At 49.2% G+C, this 8,474-nt stretch overlaps 1 pseudogene; it reads right to left on the bottom strand.

Annotated features, from left to right (window-relative positions):
- Positions 1 to 509: 509 nt before the first annotated feature.
- LOC106320577 overlaps positions 510 to 8,474 on the bottom strand; it is a 12,626-nt pseudogene continuing 4,661 nt past the window's right edge.

The raw sequence follows: 8,474 nt of genomic DNA, 5'->3' as shown, positions 1-8,474 counted from the left end.
AATCAGCTGAAACTGCTCTGCTTCAACAGCTCCAAAAATCACCGACATTGCATTTGCATTAAGTTTTGATGCATTGCGTTCTGCCTCTGACCAATCCTCTTTTGGTTTAGGCTTCTTCTCACCTCCTGTGACTATGGTAGGCTCCTCCCAACCAATCTCCACAGCTGTCCACGCATCTTCATTGATTCCTCGAATCATCTGCTTCATGCGAGCCTTCCAATGACCATACTGGTCCGCATTCAACACCTGTCCGTCCTTGTCATATTCAAACTTAATGTACTGTATGCCTTTACGACCACCTCTTACGTGCCCCACTCTGATACCACTTGTAAGTGCAAAGATGACACCACAATAATGCATAGGTTCCAACATTGATAGTTATCGCTTAGTAGTTACCTTATCTTATAAGTAAACCACAACTCTGAATAAAGGTAATAACAAATGTATCTATGTAGTGTTGCAGAATCTCATGCGTTACACAAAAACATAATAAAACAATGAGAGAGGTGCTACTTTGTGTTCTTGGTCTTCTTATCTTTGGAAAGACGTAAGATAGATCCTAAACCAACCAGTGATGGACCACCTATCACAGGAGTAATCCGAAAGCTTCCTCCTCTGCTGCTTCTGCGGCCTGTGTGCTTTTGTGGCCTGAACTGATACGAGCTGCAGCAGGAAGATGGAGGAAAAGAAGAAGAGGACAAATGAGATGAATGATCTGTTCCTGGACGTGGGGCTCCTCCATGTCTCAGCGAGCTATGCTTGTCAACGTCCCTAAGCATTGCTTTCTTCGAGTTCATCACTGATCCCGTGGAAATGCTTCTTGTCAAACGAGCATATCAGACTCTTTTTTTATATCGCAGTTAAGGCTCGAGCTTCTCGTGAAGCTCCTGTTTGAACGGGATTCAGTCGACTAAAGAAGTCAGAGATGGGAGAGACTAAAGACGTTTTATTAGGTTTAAACTGGAGGGTTACAAGAGTGACAGGAAAGTGAAAGAGCAACAAGATCAAAGAGTAAATAGATCAAGGAGATAGCCTAAAACCCTAGATCTAGCCGCTCAGTCTGTTCAATGGTCCAAAAGTCCATCTCTTGTTGCTTCCTTCTCCCTTTTTATAGGACTCCTGCCCCTGATGCCCTTATTTCGTGCCTCTTTGGGCTTTGATGCGAGAGGCCGAGTATACGGGCCTGGACAAGGCTCCCTCCAAGCCGGGCACTTTTGGTCGACTTACTCGACCGGCTAAAAGTGCTCTAAGGCTGAGCCGATAGGTTTAGCCGCTGATGCTGGATTAGGGCCTGTTATTCGATGGGCCTTGTGGAGGGATGTAATCCATCTCCTACAATAAGTTCCCCTCCAGTTCACTTGTGAGCGACGTGGCGGTCTCAGTGAATTTGTGGGTCAGGTTTATTCGGATAACAGGCTCTAATACAAAGGATAACCCTTCCCGTTTAGTCGTCGGTATGTGCTTTTAGTCGCATGACGTCCTGTGAGCGTCTCTAGTCGCTTCGAGTAATGTTGAGTCGTTGATTCACGCTTTCGCTTCTCAATCTTTACTATGAGATGCAGTTTATTCGGGCGATACATCGTTTTGGATAAAGCGACGGGGATCGGTTTTGCTGGTTAACCGGGGACCGGTTTAAATCAAGACCATGAATTGATTTCGGCCTGACAACCTGATTGAAAATCGGTTCGAGCGAGAAACCGAACCGTCGCGAGTAGGTTTCTGGGCATTTAGGCGGCCTTTTGAGGCCCATTTAGGCCTGTGTAGACCTAATGATTGTGCTCGGAGAACGTGCCTTCGTTTTTGCTATAAATAGGCCTCTTTCCTTTGCTTTCGTCATTCTTCTCTGCAGATTCAGGTATCCCGTTTTCTCTCCCTTCTCTCTACTTTTGCTTTCTCTCTCAAGATAGTTTTTTCTTCGTATAGACTCGTTGTTATCGTTCGGAGGTTGTAGTCGGCCCCTGAATCAAGGGATATGCCTCTGAGAAGTCGATTGTCGAGAGAAGAGAAAGGGAAGGACATCGCAGATTCTCCGAGTCCGACCAGAGATGTGTCAGCGACCGGTAGTCCTCTGGACGATTTTGACTTGACTCATCGCGATGCTCTTCGGGACACGGAAAACATGACTCTATCTCAGCGTCTTTTGGTCGCTGATGCTTATAGGATGATTCGTGATGAAGACGCCGATCGTGCTGAAGTCGGGAGCAGTGATGTGAGCGGAAGTGAGGATAGAGGGAGATATCAAGGCGATACTGCAACTGGTTCCGAACGTGGCGACGCTGATGAGTCTGATCGGTCTCTGACGCCTGTGAGACAGGTCGAGCCAGGTCCGCGAGAGAGTTTGTTTCGACCAGACAGACTGTCGCCCAACTATTTACCATCCTGGTGGGATCTTCGAAGAGCTTGCTCCGCTGCCACCCGGACTGTTACGGGACCCGCGGGCTCAGTCGTGGGGGAACGTGTTTGGATCTTCTGCTTCTCATCATACCGTGAGGGAACTGTTAAGGGCGAGCGGTGGTGCTGGCGTTACTTACATCATCCCGTCTGCCGAGCAGCGTCCCTGGTCGCCTCCGGTCGGTTACCAATGTGTGTATGAGTCCTATTTTGGGGATCATACGAAGCTATGGTTCCCGATTCCCCGGTTAGTGACGTCCTACGCATTCCGCCGACACATCGGCATCTCTCAACTTTTGAACGGGTTGCTGCGAATAGCCGTCATGCTAATGGTAATGGCGGCTGAGATGGACATCTCGATGAGCGTGAGGGTCTTCGAGGAGTTGACTTTCACGAAGGCGGAGCCGAACGGGATCTTCTTGGTGAAAATGCGTACGAACTACAACGTCTTGACCGGTCATCCAAATAAGACGCAAGATTGGCAACGCGCGTATTTCTTTGTGAAATCTGATGAACACGCTTTCAAAGAGCCGCCGGGGGACGACTACCACATTCTGTGGAACCGGCAACTCGATAGAGACTCGTCTGTTGGAGTTTTGTTTTAGTCGTTAGTTCTAACTTTTTTTATCCTTGTACTTGCAGTTCGTCATCCGAATATGATCGCCTATCCTGAAAAGTTTTTCGAAAGTGCTCAAGCGATCGCGGCGCATAGTCATCTTCGTTGGCCGGATCTTAGTCGGGAGTGGATACGTCGTCAGCAAGCTAAGATCGCTAGAGGTAAGCCTGCTGATTGTTTTAAGGGCCTACTCGAGTTTTCTTTTGCGATTTTTCACGTTGATTCTCCCCTTTTGCAGTTGATTGGGAGTCGAGGCTTCCTTGCGTTCTCGGTCCCCGTAAATTGCGCTTCCCTTTTTTTACTCGCAAACAACAGAGACTTCTCGACAAAGCTAGAGAAATGGACGGAGTTCCGATCTAAGAGCTCTGTTAAATGGAAAGTTACAACTGGTAACGAAGAAGTCGACTACAGTCGTTCCTCAGGGACCGTCTAACTCCAGAGTTGACGTCACTTCTGAAGGTGGTGGAACCTCCCGAGAAGGGGCCTCCCGAGAAGGGGCCTCCAGAGAAGGAGCCTCCAGAGAGGAGGGCCCTATGGCAACCGATCAGGGGGGCACGACAGAGACTTCTGCTTCTGGTCCCAAGAAGAAGAAGAAAAAGACCAAAAGGACTAAGGTGGGAGCGACTGACGAGATTCCTCCCGAAGGGTCTGCTCCCCTCGATGCGAGTTCCGAAGGTTCGAAGTCCAAAAAGAAGAAGGATGGGAGAAAAAGGTCTTGTGGCAGGGCAGAAGGTCAAGAAGCCATTTTAGTCGGGGCGGCATCAGATGGTCACCCGAGGAAGAGAACTAAGAGGTCTGTTGAGGTAGAGCCCCGTCCTTCTACCTCTGACGCAAACGCTACTGACGCGGCCATAGTAGACGCTGTTGGAGAGGCCAGCGGTACTCCTGGAAAACTGTCAGAGGAATGGAGGAAACGTGCTCGCGAGAAGGAGGGTCGAATTCCCTGATCGCGTCGAGTTCTCCTACAACAAGACAACTCCCCTGATCCTTAATCCCCTTAGGTGTGCGGAGCAGACGCGTCAAATTCGTGGTGGGACGAAGGAGATGCCGCAACTGGAAGCCCTTTACTTCAGGAATGAATACATCGATGCTGCTTCCTCGAGAGCGCGGGTATCTACGCTACCTTTCACCTTTCATCTCCTTCTTTGATTTATTGGGTTCATCCATCTCACGTGGTCCGTGTTTGTCGTTTTACAGAGTGACGGGAGCATGAACTTCCTTGTTGAGAAATATGACAGCGCCCTGAAGCAGACGATGATCCAATTGGGATCTTCAGAGAAGCTCGCTCAAGCAAGATTGAAGGCCATTGAGAGGGTAAGGGCCAAGCATAAGAAGGCTAATGGGAAGGCCGCGAAGGAGAAAGAAGTTCTTCGAGTGAAGTTCGAAGAGCTGGAGGGTAAGCTCAAATCCGCTGGCGCGGCCAAGAAAGAGCTTGCCCGAGAGAACACTCGTTTGGAGCAAGCGGCTGCGACCCTTGAAAAGGAGAAGACTGAGCTACTCGAGGAAAAGGACGCTGCAGTTGAGAAATTGATCAGGGAGAGGCAATGCTTGAGAGACTCCCGGGGACTCAAGGTTACTCGTGAGAGGGAAAGGGTCGAGGCTGCTCTGATCGAGAAGGAAAACTGCTGCACGCGACCATTTAACTCGCTTGGATGCCTTTGGGAAAGCGAAGAATTTGTACGGCCAAGCTTCGGGGACGAGGAAGTGCCTCGAGATGATCAAGGCAAGTGGGATGGAGATTCCGCAAGAAATGATCGACGTATTTGCCGAGCAGGAGAAACTCTACGAGGCGGAGGCTATGAAGTTTTGAGTAGGTCCACTGTCTGATAGCGACCTCACTCTTTCTCAGCTGGTTCTCCCTTCTCGTTTCGTCGAGGACAGGTTTAGAGCGTCGTTTGATCCTTATGGATCGAACATAGATTTGATCGGACCAAGGACGGTTTCTCAGCTCATCACCTCGCTCGAAATTACCGAGGAGCCATCGGAGGAGCCATTGGTTGATGTCACGTTGGTCCCGGCTGAGCACGTCGGGGTCCCGGAGGGAGGTGGCCCTGGTGAACGGTCAGAAAACGAGAACCTGGAGGAGGTCCCCGGGAAGGACAACCCTGAGATAGGCAACACTCCGGTTCGAGAGGAAGAGACCGGGAACGTGGGCATCGAGGAACCGGTCCTTGTCTCGGATTCTTCTTCTGAAGGACGAGAAGGCGAAGAGGAGGAAGACGATAGAGTCAAGGAGACGTCGTCGTTGCAGCCCGTCGAGGAAGAGAAGACCAATGAAGTCGGGAATAGAGATGTTCCTCCACCCCCCGCTGTGGACTCTCTTGTCTCTATTCCTACTCGGGTGGAACACCCGACTGTTGCTGCTACCGAAGACCCAATCGGTCCTTCTGCTCTCGGGACGCCAGAGGAGGTCGGTCAAGATTCTGCACCTTGACACTTTATCTGTGTCTTCTCTTTTCTTTTTGTGTTTGTGGTCTTGATAGACCCTGTTGTTGTATTACTAGACGTACTCTTATTTTATCGGCAAGTCGCTGTTTTCAAGCAGACTTTTAGATTTGCGGATTGTTGTGTTCCCAATCTGTACTTGCAATTTTTCTAAGTAAATTTCGGTTATCTTTAGAGTCTCGCGATATGTTCGCCTAGAGATAATAGATCCTTGACCTTTGGCTTTTGCAAATAGATAACGACACAACCCACTAAGAGACTTTGTTCAGTTCTTGTCGTGTTTCGATTGAGATAACGTCTAGACGCGTTTTTCTACTTTGAAAACAAGAGACTGAGTCTAAGAGTAGAAGGTTCTTTTTACGCGTTTTCTCAAAGACTATCGAGTAAATGGGTAGCTAATCTGTTACGCGTTTAGTCGAGAAAAGGTTAAAGATTCACTCCGTTTGGTCGGTCAGTGCTCTTTGGGCACAGGTGACTCGCGACCGTTTGGTCCTTAGGCCAAGTGTCTGATCAGGACATAGCTAGGAGATGGAATGTGAGTGTCCGCGTACCCCCTGCTGGAGGTACGGGAGCCGTTGGGTTCGACAATCGGTATTTACTCGATCGGAGTCGAAACAGAGAACAAGATTTTAACTTTGGTTTTGTTACAGCTGGACCGGCTAAGGCTGCCTACGTACCTTGGTTGAGGATCAAGCCATTCATAGTTCATTTTTCCCGAGTGAAAGTGGCCGTTGGAAGCGCATTTACTCGGTCGAGTAGAAGTGACCGCGGAGTTTTTTTTTTTTTTTTAAGGGTAGAAGCGTCTTAGATGCATTGAGTTCCATGCTCTAGGCACTTCTTCTCCGCTTGACGTTTGAAGTCGGTAGACTCCTGGTTTCACCACTTTGATGATTTTGTAAGGTCCTTCCCACCTAGCGCCGAGCTTGCCGGCGTTCAGCTCCTTAGTGTTCTCGAACACTTTGCGCATGAAAAAGTCGCCGAGTTGAAGGGGTCTGGCTCGGACCTTTTTGTTGTAGTAGCTCTCTATCTGATGTTGATAGTTTTGGATTCACAGCAGAGCTTGATCCCATCGTTCTTCAATTTCATCGAGGGCATCAAGCAGCATCTCCTTGTTGAGTTCAACATACTGGGGCATTTTCGAGCGTCGGAGGCTTGAAATGTTAACTTCTGCGGGCGCCATAGCCTCGACACCGTAGGAAATCCAAGAGGAGAGCAACCGGAGAGCTTCCTCTTGAAGAGATCGCTTCTCTCGATGAAACTTCTGAGGGTTTGGAGGCAAGGAAGGGAAAAAGAGGAAGGAAGAGGCCTTACGAAGGGGCTACTTCCTCTGTTGATCACGGAGAGGGGCCGGCAGTAGAGCGAGAGGGTGCTGCAGAGGATCCCGTCGAGACAAACCCGTCTGAGGGGGTGCCTGAGGATCGTCCCAGAAAGAAGAAAAGATCAATAGAAGCGGAGCCGCGTCCTTCTGGTGTGGAGGCGGCCCTGGTCAAAGTCATCACGAGAGACGGTGTTTCTCCTGAAATACCTCCAGAGAAGAGAAAGGTCTCAACGCAAGGGAGTGATCCTGTTGCGAGCGAGAGGTCTGCTCCTGATCCGTCTGCGAGAAAAGGCTCTCGTTCTGAAGGTTCTATCGTGAAGAGGGGGAGGATCGAGTTCCCTGATCGCGTCGAGTTTTCCTACGATGAGACAACTCCCCTAATCCTTAATCCTCTTACGTGCGCGGAGCTGACGTGTCAAATTCGCGGCGGGACAAAGAAGATGCCGCAGTTGGAAGACCTTTACTTCAAGAGCGAATACATCGATGCTGCTTCCTCTAGAGCACGGGTAACTGTGTTACCTTTCTCCTTTTATTTCCTTCTTTGATTTATCGGGCTTATCCATCTCACGTGATCTGTGTTTGTCGTTCTGCAGATTGACGGGAGCATGAACTTCCTCGTTGAGAAGTACGACAGTGCTCTGAAGCAGACGATGATCCAGTTGGGGTCTTCGGAGAAGCTTGCCCAGGCGAGGTTGAAGGCCATCTAGAGAGTAAGGGAGGAGCATAAGGGGCTAACGAGAAGGCTGCGAGGAGGTCCCCGGAAAGGACAACCTTGAGATAGGCAACACTCCGGTTCGAGAGGAAGAGACCGAGAACGTGGGCATCGAGGATCCTGTCCTCGTCTCGGATTCTTCTTCTGAAGGACGAGAAGACGGAGAGGAGGAAGATGATAGAGTCAAGGAGACGTCGCCGTCGCAGCCTGTCGAGGAAGACCCGACTGCTGCCCCTACTGAAGACCCAGTCGGTCCTTCTGCTCTTGGGACGCCAGAGGAGGTCGGTCAAGATTCTGCGCCTTGACGCTTTGCCTGTGTCTCCTTTGTACTTTTTGTGTTTCTTTTTGTGTTTGTGGTCTTGATAGACCCTGTTGTTTTATCACTGGACGTACTTTCATTTTAACGGTAAGTCGCTGTTTTCAAGCAGACTTTTAGATTTGCAGGTTGTTATGTTCCTTGTCTGTACTTGCAACTTGTCTAAGTAAATTTCAGTTATCTTTAGAGTCTCGCGATATGTTCGCCTAGAGACAATAGATTCTTGACCTTTGGCTTTTGCAAATAGATAACGACACAACCCGCTAAGGGACTTTGTCCAGCTCTTGTCGTGTTTCGATTGAGATAACGTCTAGACACATTTTTCTACTTTGAAAACAAGAAACTGAATCTAAGAGTAGAAGGTTCTTTCGTCCGTTTTCTCAAAGACTATCGAGTAAATGGGTAGCTAATCCGTTACGTGTTTAGTCGAGAAAAGGTTAAAGATTCACTATGTTTGGTCGGTCAATGCTCTTTGGGCATAGGTGACTCGCGACCGTTGGGTCCTTAGGCTAAGTGTCTGATCAGGACATAGCTAGGAGATGGAACGTGAGTGTCCGCGTACCTCCTGCTGGAGGTACGGGAGCCGTTGGGTTCGACAATCGGTATTTACTCGATCGGAGTCGAAACAAAGAACAAGATTTTGACTTTGGTTTTGTTACAGCTGGACCGGTTAAGG

This window comes from Brassica oleracea, unplaced genomic scaffold, assembly GCF_000695525.1.
Source record: "Brassica oleracea var. oleracea cultivar TO1000 unplaced genomic scaffold, BOL UnpScaffold00963, whole genome shotgun sequence".
Lineage (NCBI taxonomy): Eukaryota > Viridiplantae > Streptophyta > Magnoliopsida > Brassicales > Brassicaceae > Brassica > Brassica oleracea.
Note: the sequence above shows the minus strand (reverse complement) of the source record. Positions and strands in the feature narration are given on the sequence as shown.